This window comes from Sarcophilus harrisii, chromosome 1, assembly GCF_902635505.1.
Source record: "Sarcophilus harrisii chromosome 1, mSarHar1.11, whole genome shotgun sequence".
In the NCBI taxonomy this organism is placed as follows: domain Eukaryota; kingdom Metazoa; phylum Chordata; class Mammalia; order Dasyuromorphia; family Dasyuridae; genus Sarcophilus; species Sarcophilus harrisii.
Window position 1 is genome coordinate 192757433 of NC_045426.1, and position 18404 is coordinate 192775836.

The 18404-nt window shown below is 33.1% G+C and overlaps 1 protein-coding gene across 5 annotated transcripts in view; it reads left to right on the forward strand.

Annotated features, from left to right (window-relative positions):
- LOC100925754 overlaps positions 1-18404 on the forward strand; it is a 205356-nt gene that overhangs the window by 40284 nt on the left and 146668 nt on the right. For 4 of the 5 annotated variants that reach the window (XM_031968144.1, XM_031968102.1, XM_031968117.1 and 1 more), the window contains exon 2: positions 2597-2681. The exons of the other annotated variant lie outside the window; for it this stretch is intronic. The gene's annotated coding sequence lies outside the window, so the exon portion shown is untranslated. The remainder of the gene's footprint in view (positions 1-2596; positions 2682-18404) is intronic. 5 annotated transcript variants of the gene reach the window in all.

The window sequence follows — 18404 nt, forward strand, 5'->3', positions numbered from 1 at the left end:
GATGGAGACTAAATGATGGGGTATCATTTAATGAAAATGTTGGTTATTTCTCTTTTATCTACTCTTTATAATTTTGGAGTGCTTTATTGAATATATATATTTTCCTTCCCAATTATGTAAGCTCTAAGTGTAGCCATGTTTAACTGAAGCAAATTAAGCTATTTTATAATTATAAATTAAAATAAGAATCATTTAAGTTGGGCCAAAATGGGTCAGATGAAATAGAATAGTGAGGATCACAGTGAAAAAGAGTGGACTCCAGGACAAAATAAGAACCAAGTGATAAGAAGGAATTGAGATAAGGCTAGATAGAGATTTAGGTATTAGAATAATAAGAGACTTTGGCTTGGGGGACTAGTGAATCCAGATATTTATGAGGTACTTTGTGTTGAGTTTAGGAAAATGAGCAAGGCAAATACTTTATGATTCGTTTCGAAGGTATTCTAGAAAAGAATGTCTTTTTCTTAAGAGTTAAGGGCCAAATGATCTTGGAGTTTAGCTGTTGTTGGGGTTGAAAGCAACTTTGAAATGGAAGACCCAAATCTATGAGGTAAGATTTTTGTGACTTATATAAAAACCTATCCTTAAAACAGTTAGATGGTGCAGTAGATAGTGCACCAGCCCTGTAGATAGAGCACCAGCCCTAAAGTCAGAAGGACCTGAATTCAAATCTGGTCTTAGACACTCAATACCCCCTAGCTGTATGACCCTAGGCAAGTCACTTAACCTCATATGCCTCAGCAAACAAACAAAAAAAATCTATCCTTTAATTATGCATATACTTTATTATCCTCCCCTTGCCAATTTCTCAAAATATAGTAAAGTTGCATTCAAATGCTTATTTAAATAGCTTTAGACCTTCAACAACTAAAAATCTTATAACTTGGATGAATCACAACCAAGGACAATTACAGAGTGCATATATAAGAATAGGTTCTGGTTCAAAGAGATGTAATTTTTTAACTGCCTGGGTATGAGTGGCAGAAATGAGCAGATGTAAATTGAAGAAACTTTCTGGTTTATTGTGTTCTAATCCTTTTCATTCTATCTTCCCCAAATTTTTCATTATGTGACATGGTTAAAGATATGTAAATATGTCATGACTATCCCTAAGGTGGGATAGGAAAGGTAATATGTCTACTGATGAAAATTAGTATTGATTTAATGTACAGGTTGAAAGAGAACCAAAGCCCCACACAACTTAAGAAATCATCATTCAATTAATGTGGGTGTTTTCTGATATACCAATTGAGAAATATAGTTTTGGTATATATTATTATATACACCATACTAAATATGCTTAACACATTGCTTATGCTAAGATTGTCAAATGTTCTTCTATTAACTTCATCTTTTTTTGCTTTTAAAATTAGAATTATTAGTACTTGGAATAATCTCTAATTTTAGAAAATCATTGCCCTGCTGCTAGTCAGCCCTGATATGAAAGTTTTGTTATTTTGTTTGCCATTGTTGTGTGAGTCTTTTGAACTCTTGTAATTATGGACTCATTCTTACTCCTGATCTTCTAGCACTGTCGTTCCTTAGGTATTAAACATTGAAATTTAAAACCAAATTTTCCTGTTTCATATGTCTTAAAATCTTTACTGGGTTTGAAAACAATTTTACAGATTTTCATGAAACTATTTGGATATAAAAGAAATAATGATTTTTGACATGTAAGAATTTGCATATTTGGCAAATCATATTAATCGGAAGAAAATCTGATGACTTTAATTCTATATTGTTTAAGGAAGAATAAAAACTTTCTCCTTCCACATAACCTTCCTTGCACAAATTAAATATGATACTTATATATAAATATAAAACCAATTTCTAGGATTTGCAAATTTCTCCAAGAATCTTAATTCGCTTTTTCAAAATATACTACCTTTTTTCAAAAGAAAAACCTTTTTCTTTCTTTACTATGGCTTATAAAAGAAAACATTTGAAATCATATTAACTTCTAATTAAATTTAAAAGAACATAACTAGAATGGAAAGCTCATATTTAAAATTAGCATTATACATGCGTTGCAAAATATCTCTTCCTCTAGATGGCAGTGCTGTGCTTTCATATAGTATTATGAAACAAGGAAGAGAAACATCAATTTGATAATTTATGCTGAGAATAGAAACTGTAGTAAATACCTCAAAGATTACACCATGCAAATGAATAATTTGACAAAATGGAAAAAATGCCCATAACATTAAAAAAAAAAAACACCAAATACTCTAAACTCTATTATACATGATTTGAATTTTAAGGGGAAAAAATATATTCTTTGCTTTTTTTTTTTTTTTTTTTACATTCTAAAAAAGTTTTGTTATTTTTCTAGAAATTCTTAATCTACTAAGGTCTCCCTTCTTTTCGAAAAAGAAGGAATTATATAACTCCATCAAAATGGGACTTTTTTTTCACTTTCAAAGTTTTCCATTTCCTTGATTTGACAAAAATCCATCATGTCTATTTCTTTTGTCTCCTATACTAATCCTTACAATGGAAGTACTTATTTATCTCCATTATCTTTCTCCTTTGAAATATCTACCCAATATTTACTTATTTTGTGAGTAAATAAAATCCCCTCTCCCTCTTTTAGGTAATTGAAAAGATAATTGAATTCATATCATGGCTTTAAGCTGGGAAACTATCTGACGACTATTTCCTCATCTTTTAAAAATAAGGTATGCTATATTTATTTTAAATAAAATGAAATAAAATTAATTTCTTGATGATTTTGCAGATCTCCTTTGAAATAACTGTTGAAATAACAAAGTAATATTGGGATTGAACACTGATGATCTGTAGCTATATTAGTTTTCCTAATATATACCTTCTGGCTTCCACAGGAGTCCAGAGTTAGGGTCCCTCAGTATAAATTTAGTATTGAATGTGCCTGGCCTCTAAAGCAACACCATAGTCCAGAGGTCCTCAAACTTTTTAAAAAGAGGGGGCCAGTTCACTGACCCTCAGACTTGTGGAGGGCTGGACCATAGTAAAAACAAAAACTTTGTTTTGCGGGCCTTTAAATAAAGAAACTTCATAGCCCTGGGTGAGGGGGATTAACGTCCTCAGTTGCCGCATCTGGCCCGCAGGCCGTAGTTTGAGGACCCCTGCACCTTCCTGCCCCACCCTAGGTAAAATTACTTAAAATTTGGATTTATCTCAAGTCTTAAATTATTTTCAAAAGGAATCAGCACAGTTGCTTTTAGAAGGCTATTCAGTTTACTAAGTATAGCATATATAGGATAGATATTAATTTCCTCCATGTGAAAGAAATGTTTAAAACACAAAAGACTTAGAAGCCTACAAGATAGAGACTTAAAACAGCATGCAATAACCTTTAACTCCTATTATATTTTCTAATGAAATTTATATTTAAAACATAAAACATTTCATGGGACTATTGAATAGGCATTTCTTCTTTACCTTAGTTCTGTACTATTTGAATAATTCCTGCCTAGCCCAGGCTAGTGGTTAATAAATAAAATAATAAGTATGTAAATAAAATAAATAAATAAAAATAAATAACCTATCAGAGGTTATTTTCTCTGAGAAAGGTGTAGTTGCAGAAAGCTACTCCAAATCATCTCTGACTGAGGAATCCAGGAATTCCTGAGATAAAGTTTGCTTTCAAAGAAGCTCATCTCTCACAATTGGTATTTGTTTACTTGTGCTTAGAGAAAGATAAATGAGAGCCAAAGATTTGGGATTGTGTCTCAGGGTCATCTGGATGAACACATGTTTGTGTTGTCATGAAGCAATAATTTCCATAATTGCAGATAGAGGGGAAATACTTCTTCCCATTTCCTCCTAAAGCTATCCTCTTCTTTCATCTCTGGGGAAGTCTAAAGAACATTCCAGAGATTCAAACTACACCTTTTGTTCTTCAAGAACAAATTATACCAGACTATGTACATTTAAAAGAGAGCAATAGCAGGTTTCATCTTTTCTTTTAAAAGTCAATTGAGCTCTTATTGCTCACCCTTTGATACAGCACTCTAGAACAGAAGGAGAGGTGCACAGAATCCAGTCAGAACCCTCTGTCTTTGATTGTTGGCAAGGGCCTTATCACAAGAATGGTTAGGGTCTATATCCAGAACCTCAGAGGATATATTCCAGATTGGCAGATCAGGAGGCCTTCCCATTACCCTCATTGCACCAGGAAAAGCTATTAAATTTCAAAATTTTAAAAAAAGTTTATTTGATATCTTATTTTTGGAAATATAAATATGGAGTTGGAAGGGAATTAATTCATATCCCTGAGTTTCTATTTATTTCATCATCAATTGTATTATAGCTGTAGGATGTTTTTTGATACAGACCCCATGTTCCTGTAAGGCACACATAGAGCCAAGAAATACTTAGGTTCATTGAAGAAAATTCCCATCAGCTTATGTGTGAGCCTGTGCAGTGGGGCAATGTCATAGAGCAGAGATGCTGATTGAGTAAGTATGCTGCTAGAATTTGTTGTTTTAAAAATTGGGGAATTTTGTGAGGCATTTCAATAAGGGGAAAAGAAGAAGAAGAGAGAGAGAGAGACAAAGACAGAGACACAGACACAGACACAGACAGAGACAGAGGCAGACACAGAGAAGGAAAAATGGCAGCTTGTGTCTAGATCAGAGATTCTTAACCTTTTTAATATCATGGATCCTGTTGGTCGTTTAGCTTTTAACAGTACCTGCCTGGCACATAATAGATGCTTAATAAATATTTATTGAAGCCTACATATTCTAAAAAAGCCTGATTCTTAGCCCTTTCCTGCCATTGTGTTACCATTTCTACAGAAGTAAAAGAAGGTCACGGGTTGGCTTTATGTATTGAGGACCAATTTAAATCTTCTTATGTCGTGATCTGCATTGTTGAAGAAAATTTCCAAAATGATGATATCCATTTAAGAATTATTGACCTAAAAGTGCTTATACCTTCAAAGTGAAATAAAAACACATAGAAAGCTCATGATTGCATTACTGTTGTACTATTGATTATGGACTCTATGCATGTGATACTTTTGATGAAAGGGAAAGTATTTAATGTTAGGGTGATAAAAACCATGAAAAAAATAGTATGAATAATAAATTATAAGAATCACATCTGCTTTATACCTTAAATATACATCACTTAAATACAAGAAGTGTATAACATTGTTCGGGAATTTAGCATGTGTAAAGTGTCAATACATTCCTGTATATTCCAATTGCTTAAATATACAATGGGGAGCTAAGTAGTTGAAGGTTTATCAAAGTGGGTCACAGGGGTGGGGAAGCAGAAGAGAAGAAAAACAAGATAGATTTTTGTTCCCTTGATATAATTAGTTTATGAGGAGATACAGGCAATTATAAAAATAGTAAGGAAATGATTTTTCGAGTTCTCTTTTATCTAATATAAAGTTTGGATTGTATTTTTCTTAGTCTTTAGGGTTTATGTAATTTTAAGAGTTGTACATTTCTTCATATAGTCTTTGGGGAGATAACTCTTGCAATTTCTCTCAGAATAATTATTTCAGTATATATCTCTCTACTTGGTAGTTTCTTGGTACTGTGTGTCAAAGATCATATTAGATAATCTAACCATTTAAAATTTATATTTGCTAATAAGTCTTTGATTCTTTGACTGAGATTTGATTTCTGATCTTTAGAGAATGTCCCTGGATATCATAAAAATTGGTACTAAATTTTTTTAAACTCTCAATAGTCTCCCCCTTGCCCCTGAGATAATTCAGCTATATAGTGTTACCTATTAGATTTTTCATCTTATTTCAGGAACAATGCTTCTCCTTACAAAACTAGTGTGTCCCAGTCTTTTTAACTTATTCTTTGCCAAGTGTACAGTTCATTGATGGGTCACCTGTGCCTCTCATCTTAGCACATTTAAGATGTTCTCAGCCCCCTTCATCATTGCTAAAACTTCAAACATTTCTTGCTTCATTATTCTAGGAGGAAGGTTAAAGCCTTTAGTCTCTGCTCTGAACTACTCACTAATTAGAGTCCTTGCTTTGGCACAGAATGTGTCATGTCTTCAAGTCTTCCCCTTGGGATCAGTGACTTTTATGCTCACTCTCATAAATGTACAATCACCACAGAGCTCAATGGAATACTGCCCATTTGCCTTTAGTGTGGCAGATTTAATTGAAGAAATTTTCATATTATCCTAAGGGGCACTAAGTGCAGCTGTTAGATCAATATATTGCTTAATAATACCTTGTTTATCCTATTGGGTGTTTAATATTTACCCCCAATATTAAGGAAGTTTGAATCATACTAGGTTCTAATGCTGGAAATAATTTAGAAGTAGAACATATTGTGACAATCTTTTAATTAGACTCACTATGTGTAGTTTTTTGCTTTTCCAATTCATCCTTCACATTGTTTCCAAAGTAGTCTGATTATAACTGCCACTTCTTCAATACAAATTTTCTCCTGGCATTTTAAAGCCTTCTAAAACTTGATTGCAATCTTTGTGTACTTTTAAGTTTCAACCAAACTGACCTACTAATTTTTTCCCAACATCAGGTTCTTATATGCATGTCCCTTTCCTGAAATAGTCTCTTCATATTTTTGCCTTCTGAAAACCTTTTTATTCTTCAAGATTTTAGCAGGTGATAATTTCTCTTTGTAGTATTCCTGATACTTCTTCACCTCTTCCCTAACCCCAACAAGAAGAAATTTCTCTCATTGCAAGTTTTATCTTTCTTTGAGCTTTTAAATGTACTTAACATATTTAAATGTGTATTATATTTATCTGTGTATATATTATCTTCTAGATTAATAACTCTTTGAAGAGGGATGATGATTTTTCATCTTTGTATTTCCAAGACTTATGCTCTTAACCATCATCAGAGATGAATAAAACCTTGGCTGTTCTATAGAGTTTATAACCTATCAAGGATATAGCATATAATTAGGTAATTCTGTGTAGATATAACAAGATCAGTAAATAGGAGGGCCAGAAAATCTAAAATTTAGGTAATTATTAAATTTTTCAAAAGATTTGTTTTTTAAATTTATGTGTTGATTCTGTTTAATTTCTCATTTGTCAGTTGTAGGCTGCTCATGATTAGTTCTTACCATTGCCCATTAGGTGAACTTCAATTTTACTAAATTTTCTTGAATTTATTTTATATTTATTCTGCATATGCTTATTATATTTGTATAATATGTAGAATATAAGCTGTTAGAATGTAAACTTTTTTGTGGAATAGTGATTGACATTCCATACTCTTGATGAATTTATAGGACAATTCAATTAAACCATTAAAGGACAGTTAATAACTCTAGTAAAGTACACAAATTATTCTCAAAAATTGACAAAGATAGTGCTATACTAAACAATTATATGAGACAAATACACAAATATTATCTTAATGCTTAAAGTAAGAAAGGAAAAAGCAAGGATAGGGAGCTATAAATATCATAAAGGAATATTGATTCAAAATTTTAAATAAAATTCAAATAATTAATCTACTTACTCATTGTAATCAAGTTGGATTTATACCAGGTATGTAAGGATAATTCTACATTAGGAAAATTATTACCATAATTAAGCACATGAAAATAAAATATCTAAATTTTGTGTAATGGGTGAATTCCTTACAAGCTTTTTCAGCAAATATAGGGTAAAGTAAGGATATACCCTTTTCCTGATGCTATTTGCTGTAGTTCTAGAAATGTTAGCAATAGTGATGAGACAAGAGAAAGAAATTAAAGGCGTAAAGATGAGCAAACAGGACAGGAGGGAGTGTTTCTTTTTGTTTTGGCATTTCCAGCGCTTGACACATTGTTTGACACAGAGTAAGGGTTTAATAAATGCTTGGTGATTGAATTTTGGGATAGATGACACTTGGTGTTGAGGAGGGGAAATTAAAGGTAATATTTGAACTCAAACTGAAAGTAAACATAAGATTCTAGGAGATTGATGTAAAGAGAATATATATGGATGAAAGGGAGATATGAAATTACTGTTTTGGAGGAACAGCAAGAAAATGAGAATGAATGAAAAAAAATTAAATACTGTATTATTGGAGACACAAAAGGAAGATGACCCTATTTTCTTTTTCTTTTTCTTTTTTTGGGGGGGCACCTTTATTTATCTATCTATTTATTCGCTTATTTGTTCATTTATTTATTTATTTTTATTATAGACAGAATGTATGCATGGGTAATTTTTCAACATTGTCCCTTGCAATCACTTCTGTTCCAACTTTTCCCTTCCATCCCTCCACCCCTCCCCTAGATGGCAGGCAATTTCATACATGTTAAACATGTTAAAGTATATCTTAAATATAATATATGTGTACATTTTTGTACAATTCTCTTGTTGCACAAGAAAAATCAGATTCAGAAGGTAAAAATAACCTGGGAAGAAAAACAAAGATGCAAGCAGTTCACATTCATTTCCCAATGTTCTTTCTCTGGGTATAGCTGGTTCTCTTCATCATTGATCAGTTGGAACTGAATTGGATCTTCTCATTGCCAAAGATATCCATTTCCATTGGAATATATCCTCATATAGTATTGTTGTTGAAATGTATAATGATCTCCTGGTTCTGCTCATTTCACTTAGCATCAGTTCATGTAAGTCTCTCCAAGCCTCTTTGTATTCATCCTGCTGGTCATTTCTTACAGAACAATAATATTCCATAACATTCATATACCACAGCTTGTTCAACCATTCTCCAATTGATGGGCATCCATTCAATTTCCAGTTTCTAGGCACTACAAAAAAGGGCTGCCACAAACATTTTTGCACATACAGAAGATTACCCTATTTTCAAGGAGCTCACATTCTAATGAAAGAAAACACTATATCAATCAAATCAACAAACTTTCATTAGGCACCTCCTATATGCAAGCTCCTCTGCTTGGTGTTACGGATACAAATAGCAGCACTTAGCACAGTTCCTGGCACTTAATAGATGCTTGATAAATGTTTGTTGACTTGACCTGAAAATATAATGAATGAAACCTTATTCAAAAGGATCTTAAGTTTTTAAGGGGAAAATAACATGTACATATATAATTATATATAGAATCAATGCAAAATAGGGAAACAGAGCACTAGCAGATGATCAGGAAAGACTTTGTGAAGATGGTGCTGTTTGAATTGTGTATTGAAGATAGAGATGGATTTTATGAGGCAATACATTACAGGTCTGGAAGACAGCTCTACAAGGCCATGGAGGTAGCAAATGGCATATCATTTGTGAGGATCAAAAGGAAGATAATTTTTGATAGAATTGTAGTTGGCATTATATTGGAAAGGAAACAATGAGCTGGAAAATTGGGTTAAGTGACGTGCCCAGCATCACACAGCTAGGAAGTGTTAAGTGTCTGAGACCAGATTTGAACTCAGGTTCTCCTGACTTCAAGGCTGGTACTCTATCCACTGCATCACCTAGCTGCCCCATGATGGTCTTTAAAAAAGTTAAACATTGTAATTGATATTTTATCATAAAAATAATAGAAAGCCACTTCAGTTCACTGAGTATGGATATGTTGAGGCCAGATCTGTATCTTAGGAAATCACTTCAGTAGCATTGTGTATGGTGGATTAGAGTGGGAAGAAACCTGAAGAACACTGTTAGATGGGTGAACCAGGAAAGAGTAATATCACACAAATTCAGAGAAGAGAAAATATCAAGAAGGATATTCTGGTCAGTGGTACCAAATGAAAGAAATGGATTTAGAAGGATGAGGTCTTACTGAGAAGGCAGATTTGGCAGGTAAAAGATCCTTGATAGTATTAAAGAGAGCAATTTCTTTTGAGTGATGAAGTTGAAAAGAGTTGAGGTGGGAATTGGAGAAGAAGTGGAGATGCAAATATAGAACACTTTTTTCTAGGACTTTGGCTTAGAAATAGAGGGACTACATAAAGGGAGGAAAGATTATAGCTTGAGGGGGATGGTAAATTCTAGTTTAGTGAAGTTTTGTTTTTTTCTTACAGTATGTGGGAGACTTGAAAACCTGTTTGAAGGCATTAGGAAATTCAGTTTAACAAATGTTTATTAAGTACCTCTTAACTCCTGGGTGTACAAATAAGAAAAGGAAAGCTAGTCCTATGAGAAACAATGTTTCTTTAGTGGAGGAAAACCGGAAGTCTGGAACCGGAAGCATTCCAGAGGACAAAAGCAAGGGAGGTAAAACTAAACTGGACAGAGCTAGTATAGTAAAAAAAAAAAAAAAAAAAGCTGAAAGTAGGACAAAGGTACCTTAGCTAGAGTATGCATGCTTCATTGCTTCATAAATATTAACCCAAGATGAGTTAAGGTTCATTTTAATGATCATACAATGTATGATCATTGTACATATTAAGAGTACATATTAAAGGGTTTATGTTGTAGGAGAATCAGGAAGGAAGATTTAACCTCTTCATTGAAGCCATTGAGGACATGAAGGAGAGACTTTGTGGTCAGGAGAAGAGATAAAAGTATATACTTTTGCTTCTGAAAAATGTGCAAGCTTATTTTGAGTTTTGCATCCACATCCTGCAGGAATGTTTATTTCTTTCATCCTGAGTTTGTTTATTTACTGTGCCCTTATTTGAGGTTCAGAATTGTGTTTTCTACAGTTCCTATCCTTAAGGATTTTTTAGTTTAATGGGAGAACATAATATGGAAAATGAAATAGAAAAGGAGAGGAGTACTTAGGGATTGGGAGTACCAGGAAACCAAACCAAACCGAACAGATAAGGAAAAAACCAAGAGTTACCTGTAAAAGTTCTGAACCTTCTATTAAGGCAGACTTTGGAAGGAATTTAATGTTCCATTCTCTAGCCCGACAGTCAGAGAGAGAGAGAGAACTGAGGGAGTTGAAAAGAATATTGAAAATAAAAAGCTGAGTCATTCTATATGGCACTGAAATTTCAGGTGATCACCTTATCTTGGGGACGAATCAGTAGATAAGGTGAGGTTCAAAGTCAGAGAAAAAAATGATGTAATGGAAGTTACCTTACTAGAGAAGATGAGATGATGTTATGATGCATGGTTCTTATAAGTAGGGATTGTTTCACTTTGCCTGATACATAGCAGGTGGTTAACAAATGCTTATAGGGTTTTTTTTTTTTTTTTTTTGATTGATGAGTTCAAGGGTTCATTTCAAAGTGGCATTGGCAAAAGTATCATCTTATTATCAGAGACTAGTGGAAAGGAATAAAAAGTGTGTTTGTGGGGTTATATCAGAGTATGAAAAAAGCATACTCTACTTCCCTTTTTAGAATAGATTTTTAAATCCATGAAATACATTTCATGGGATTGAAAAGGAAACCAATTATACTGAAATAAAATGCATTGTTTTTCCTATCCAGGTTTTTAGATTCCCTGAAATTTATCCTGGATTAAGAACCCCTGTTCAAATGCAAACTGAATCATCACATACTTCTTGGTTCAGATTTGATTTCTTTTGGGGGAATTTTCTTTCTTTAGTAAGTGTGGTTTGTTTCAAAGTGCTATAAATTGGGAGTCAAGAGACTGGACCTTAGATTTGACTATCTTACAAGTTAGATAATTTCTTTGGCCTTCACTTTTCTCATTTATAAATTGGGGAGGCAAAAATCTTAATCATCTCTAAGGTTAGAGTTTCAAGTCTATGAGAACTAATGAAGTTAAGAATCTAGGCCAGCTGTCAATTTTTTTCTTCATACTTCAAATAGTATTCATACTTCAAAGAGTATTCGTTGCTGTGAGCAATTGCCACTCACTGAATGTTTTAAGTTGACTGCAAAAATGAACCAGGAGTGTGAGAATTGGATGGATTGGGGTTTAGTTTCCACAGAGTTATGAAAATTAAATGAGAGAAATGCAGATAAATGAAACAAATTAGAAAAATAAAACTGAAATCTGAGAAATGGAACTAGGAGGCAGAAGAAGGAAACAAAACTAATAAAAGAAAAATGCAAGCGGGAGTCAGGGACTCAGACTTGCATAGGTTTGCAATCAGAGGTGGGGACTTAGAATAAGAAATATTGTTGTAAAATGTAATTAGAAGTGGAGAACCACTTATAGGTGGTGTTTGGGGGGGGGAGGGGAAACAGGTAATGATATAATCTGGGAAGGAGACTCATCTGGAGGGAAAGTATAATGTAATTAAGGCTAGAGAATTTTACTATAGTAGGGGGATCAGAAGCTCCTGAGAGCAAATTGTTCAATGATATATTATTAATGAAAAGATGTATAAAAACTAGTTTATTATATGCTCAGAACATAGACCCATAGCATACAAAAAACAGTGGGTCCTGAGTAGTAGTTTCAGCAGTGTTGCATAGGTTTTAATTACTTAATAAGCATGGTGGCCGCAATAGAATTTTGAAGAAAGGGAAGATAATGAACAGATAGCAGAAGAGGAAGATCTACTTCTAGTAAAATAATATACTGTCCAGTAAACATTGGGGATATAGCTGGGATTCACAGACTAACCTTATCACCAAAGCCATAGCTAGTTATAGTAACAAGCTCCTCTTAAGTAAATAAAGATAATAAAAATTGATTGAATAAAAATTGATTTATAAATTATCTTATCATTAATTAATTACTGGAGTCACAGTTTAATATTTCAGCTTGATTTTAGGGATCCTTGTTAATTACATGATTTCCCTGTATTAACTAAGTGGTAGTAATAAAGCTGGGTCAAAATTTTTAAGAGCAGCTATTATTGTTGAGCTGTTTCTAAGTTCAAGGACTAATACATTATATGATATAAGCAAATAAGATTAGTGCTTATATGAAATAGCCAGATTTTATTTAGCTTGTTACATAATAAGTGCTTAAGAAATTTTTTTTTTCATTTATGTTTTCATCTGAAAATTGAAGTGTTAGATTAGGTGGCTTCTGAGATCTTTTAACTCAAGAACTATGATCCAATGAATCTGATTCAGACTTATGAAACAGTATTCTTTCCTCTATACCACACTACTTTTTTCTTTTTTACTTCTCTGATTGTATTTTTATATATTCTGTTTAATATCTGATGGTCAGAAACATTGCATTTATTTTTGGAATTGTATAAAGTTTAAACTTAAGTTACTTAATATTGACATCTTTAAATTGTTTCTGTAGTACAAATAGTAGTTGTATTGAGATTATTTATGAAGGGTCAGATGTTACATACATCAATTCTTTTGTAAGAAACATAGTTCCATTAAATGGACAAATTCCAGTATTTGTGAAGAAATATAGAGACATAATCATCATATAAAGGTCAGGACTATAATGGCATTGAAAACAAATTTGCAGTTGTATTCAACTGGGACTCATTTTCTGCTGTTTCTCTGGGAAATACATATACGTTGGTATGTGTATATTTAATAAAATTCAATATCATTGTTGCTTGTCTCAGTGATTGGACAAAATCTACTTTTCCTTGGGCAATTTTCTTTTAAAATATTCCCAGCAGTAGCAGAACATTTTTGCTTTTATGACTGATTTTCTGGTAACTAAGTATACTTATTTCTCCAAAAAAAGAGAATTTATCAGCAGAAATAGATGCTGCTGAAACTTAAATAACAACATCAAGATGTAAATAAGTATACATGAATAAAAAGTGCTAATAAATCTTGGGTTTTGTTCAGCTTATTTAAGCATTTACTTAGCTTTTTATAACACCTATTAGTATGAAATATACAGCAATGTGCTTTATGCAGAGGAGGAGGGGGAGGAGGAGGAGAGGAAGAGGTTGTTGTTTAATTGGACATGGATGCTAAACATGTGCAATAGTGTAGGGAAATGGAGGTATTTGGCTTAGCAGGAAAACTCTTCTTCCCTCTTGGATGACTCCTACTCTCATAGAGGAAAGTTCTTCTGTTCTCTTCTTTTCTTTAAAGGCTTAACTTACTTTCTCTAGTCACTATCCTTGGCTTTGCCCTGGGAAGAGATTTCTTTAAATCTGTGTAGAAACAAAGGGACTTCTGAGGCTCTCTATACCACTGCTTTAACCTTAACCCTTGTTCCTCCTTAAGGCTCTTTTCCCCTATCTCCATTGTGCCCTGAGAATCCATAAATAGTCTGAATTGATTTTAATCTGTGATTTTGGAGAATTTAGTAATTGTTTTTTTTTTATATTTTCTTGGTTTATTTGAGTTCCAAAATAATACCCAAAGTAGAGTTTATATATATGCACACACACACATATATATGCCCACATATATATATATATATATATATATATATATATATGCACACATATACATACATACACACACTGCTTGGTATCTTCATTGCAAAATCTGTTGATCTTTTTCAATTTGTTTGCTGGCTTTGATATTGTAGACTGCAGTATCCTCCTAGATATTGTCTTCTATGTGGGTTTCTTTACAATACTCTTAAATGGTCCATCTGTTGTTGGACTGCCTGTTCTCTGTTTTTTTTTTCTTTTTTTAAACTTATCATCCATATTATTCCATGCAATTAGATATTCTCAAGGTTCTGTCCTTGGGTTTTTGCTCTTCTCCCATTGCATCCTAGATAACCTTATTGACTTTCATGGTTTTAAAATCATTTAAAAACCATTTTAAATGGTTTTAAAATCATTTCTAGGTAGATGGCAGCAATCAGACTTTACTCTAGATCAGATTATTTTTAGACATGTGATAGCTTGTCTGTCCCTGAGAGCCTGGAATAGTACAAGCCCAGGGCTTCCCTCAAAAAATGCTAAGAGCCCAACCCTAATATAAACTCTAAATTTAGGATGTAAGCTGGAAGAACAAGCAAATAAAACAAATCTCTTCATATAAAGTTGTTATGGTAATAGGGATGTGTGAGACAAAAAATCAGAAGAGAATGACTTCAAATACTTTCAAGCAAAATCTCAAAGAAAAATACAGGTTAGGCAAACACTCAACTAGAATTCCTGGAAGAGATAAAACAAAAATTTGTTTGTTTTTAAGAATTTCAAAATGATTTCCTAAGTGAAATGAAAGTGCTAGGGAGAAAAAGTGGAAAAGAAATGAGAGCTACCAAAGAAGAATCGGAAAAAGAATAAACAGCTTGGCATAAAAGGTATAAAATCTTGTCCAAACTACCTAAAAATGAGAGAAGACCAAACAGAAAATAATAATTCTGAGATAACAAAAACTTCAAAAGAATAAAAAAAATGAAAGAAAATTTGAGGTTTCTTTTAACAAAAAGTAAATAAAAAAAAAGAATCAAGGATTTAACATGAGCTCACTATGTGGTGAGCACTGTGTAAACAGAGGAAGTACAAAGAAAGGCAAAAAACAGTGTTTTCTCTTAAGGAACTCAGTTTAATAGGGAAGACAACATGCAAACTACTATATACAAATAAGATACGTACACGATAAATTGGAGATAGTCAGTGTAAGAGAGAAGACAATAATATTCAAAGAGATTAGGAGAGACTTCCTGCAGATGACTAGGTTTTATATATATATATATATATATATTCACTTCAAGAAAGCATTGAATGAATCCTACACATTGTGTTCAGAGATTTCTATCTTTGATTCCTTATAGGTTTTCTTTTGTTCTCTGATGTGCACAGATGGCTAAGCTTTAGCTAATACTTGAAGGGAGCCAGGAGATGGAGATGGAGATGGAGATGAAGATGACGAGGGGAATAGCCAATGAAAATGCCCAGAGGAACAAGTAGACTAGAGTCATTAAAACACTGAATTTGTAGTAGAGAGTCCTGTGTAAAACAAATAAACAAAAAACCAAGAAATAACAACTGGAAAGATAGGAAGGGCCCAAAGATAGAGATCTTTGAATGCCAAACATTTTATCCTGGGAATGATGGAGAGCTACTGGAATTTATTAAATAGTAGAAGTGATAGGAACCCCTAAATTCTTTATTTGATTGCGTTGAAGTTGAAATTGTATCTTGGTCAGCTCTCCCAGCCTTCTCCAGTTAGTGTAGTAAGTTAGTGTTGAGTAGCCATATTTTATTATTCATTTTCTCCTTCTAGCCATGTCTGACTATCTGTGACTTCATTTGGGATTTTCACAACAAAGCCACTCTATGGCTTATTAAAGTGTGATTGTAGCCCCATTTCTTGATGCCATTATGGGCTTTTCCAGCAAGTAGCCAAAGAATCTGTATGCCTGTTTCATAATTTTATAATTTCACAAATTAATTATCAGTTCATTGATCCTACTCTTTTATCATTTCATCTCTTTCTATACCTTTATTTATACTCATTTTGTCCTCCAGTTCCTTCACTGTTCAATACTTTTCCAGGCTATCACTCATTATTTGATTATATTATGTTTACTCTGGATTTAGTCTAACCATCTCTCTTCTTTGCTCCTATTTATGTGCCCCAGAATTATCAAATTAATTGCTATATTTAATGGGCTTTTCTCAGTCTTCCTGTTTGACTCTTTTCTGCATTTGATACTTTTAACAATCTTCTCCTTCCCGCTGCTCTCTATTCTTTAGGTTTCCATGACACTGCTTTCTCTTGGTTCTATGCATCTAACTACTCTTTAGTTTCCTTTGCTAAATCTTCATTGATGTTACAAACACTAACCATGGCTGTCCCTCAAGAGTCTGTCCTGAGATCTCTTCTCTCTTTTTTTTTTTCTATAGTCCCTTATTTGGTGAGCTCATCAGTCCCCATGAGTTTAGTTATCATCTCTATGCAAACTATACCCATATCTATGAATCTAGCTGTAATTTTTCTTTTAAGCTATATTCCCACATCACTAACTATGTATTGTATATTTTGAACTGGATTTTCTGCAGGCATATCCACTTAGGACAAAGTCTCAAAATATAATAAGCTCTCAATAAATATTCATTGATTGATCTTGAACTTGACATGTCCAAAGTTGAACACGTTATCTTTCTCTACCTTCCAAATCTTTTTCTGAAATTCCACATCACTATCGAGGGTACCACTTGGCCTTATGATATGTAAATTTCAAGTTCGTTCCAGACATCTGAAGTAAGATCAGCAGGACACCAAAAGGTACTGGTAAATTTAAAATGATATGGACATGTTAACTTTAAAATTTTACTGACAACTTTGAGATGATTTAGATATGTTAATGAACTATCCCTAAGAGGGCACAGGTAAGAAGCAGTCTATCCCTCCCCCAAACCCATAAATATTGGACCTCAAACTCCTGCCTGTCTGTCCAGTTCCCCAGCTTTATAAATAGTGTAATTTTCAACTCTTTACCCATTCATTCATTCTACATAGAATTTTCTTGTAATTTCTGTTTTTATAGCATCTCTGGTATACTTTTTCCTACTTATGCATTTATTGTTGTTCAGCAGATGTTTTGCTTGTGTCTGATTCTTTGTGACCTGATTTGGGATTTTCTTGGCAAAGATACAGGAGTGATTTGCCATTTCCTTCTTCAGCCCATTTTACAGATAAGGAAATGGAGGTTACATGGTTAAGTAAGATTTCCAGAGTTACACAGGTAGTAAGTAGCTGAGGATGAATTAAAAGTCAGAAAGATGAGTCTTTCTGATCTCAGAAGTGGTATTCTATCTAATTCACCAACTGTCTGTTCCTCTATCAAAGATGTTACTTGCCTATTAAAATACTCCTCTCTTTTTTCAGCTTTTGATTTGTTTGAGGCTGGATCTTCTCCATATATTTCAACCAAAAACAACATATTGAAACAAATTGAATGCAGAAGCAGATATGAAAATCCAACTGTCTTCTATTAAACCAAACATTAAAGAGATTTGCAAAAAGATGTAAAATTATACCCCTCTTTTCACTAAATTCTTTGTTGTTTTGGCAAATAGAATTATTTTTTTCACACAAAAAAACCCAAACGTTTATTGTAGTGGGCCAAGTATAATATTTGAAAGAAGTAATCTTACAACAAGGTATTAACTCAGTGGAATTAAGATAATGATTCTCTAGTTTACATGTACTTACTTCTTAGTATAATTCCACTGAGTTAACACCTGAACTAGAGAACTATTAATCACCATGCTAAATTAGATAACCATTGTCTTATCAATTTCTCAGAGTTAACACCTTGTTTCAAGTATACTTCTCCAGACTTCTGACTCTCTACAATTTATGGATTTATTACTGCTATTTTAAATGGATTACTAAATATTGAAAAAGTTAACATTTTCATTTCAAATGGTAAAATACAAACAGCTGTAACCTATACAAACAAACCTTCTTTGAGGTCCTCAGTCATGCTTACTAACATCAACCATGGTTGAGTAATCCACAACTTCCATGCTAGCAGAGCCTCAATAGTTTTCATATCCCTGGGACTTCCAAAATTCCTCCCCTGGTGTTTTTTGATATCTTTAAGTCTTTCTCTGCAGACTTTCTGCTTTTGTAGAACCTTGGAGGCTACTTGCATTTGACAGCCCTAGCAAGAATGCAACCTATTTACTTATGCTGTGGCTGGCTTTGTTGGTGGCCCTCTTTGCTATCACTATTGGCTTCTTACTGATTTTCTCTGAAGTTTTGGA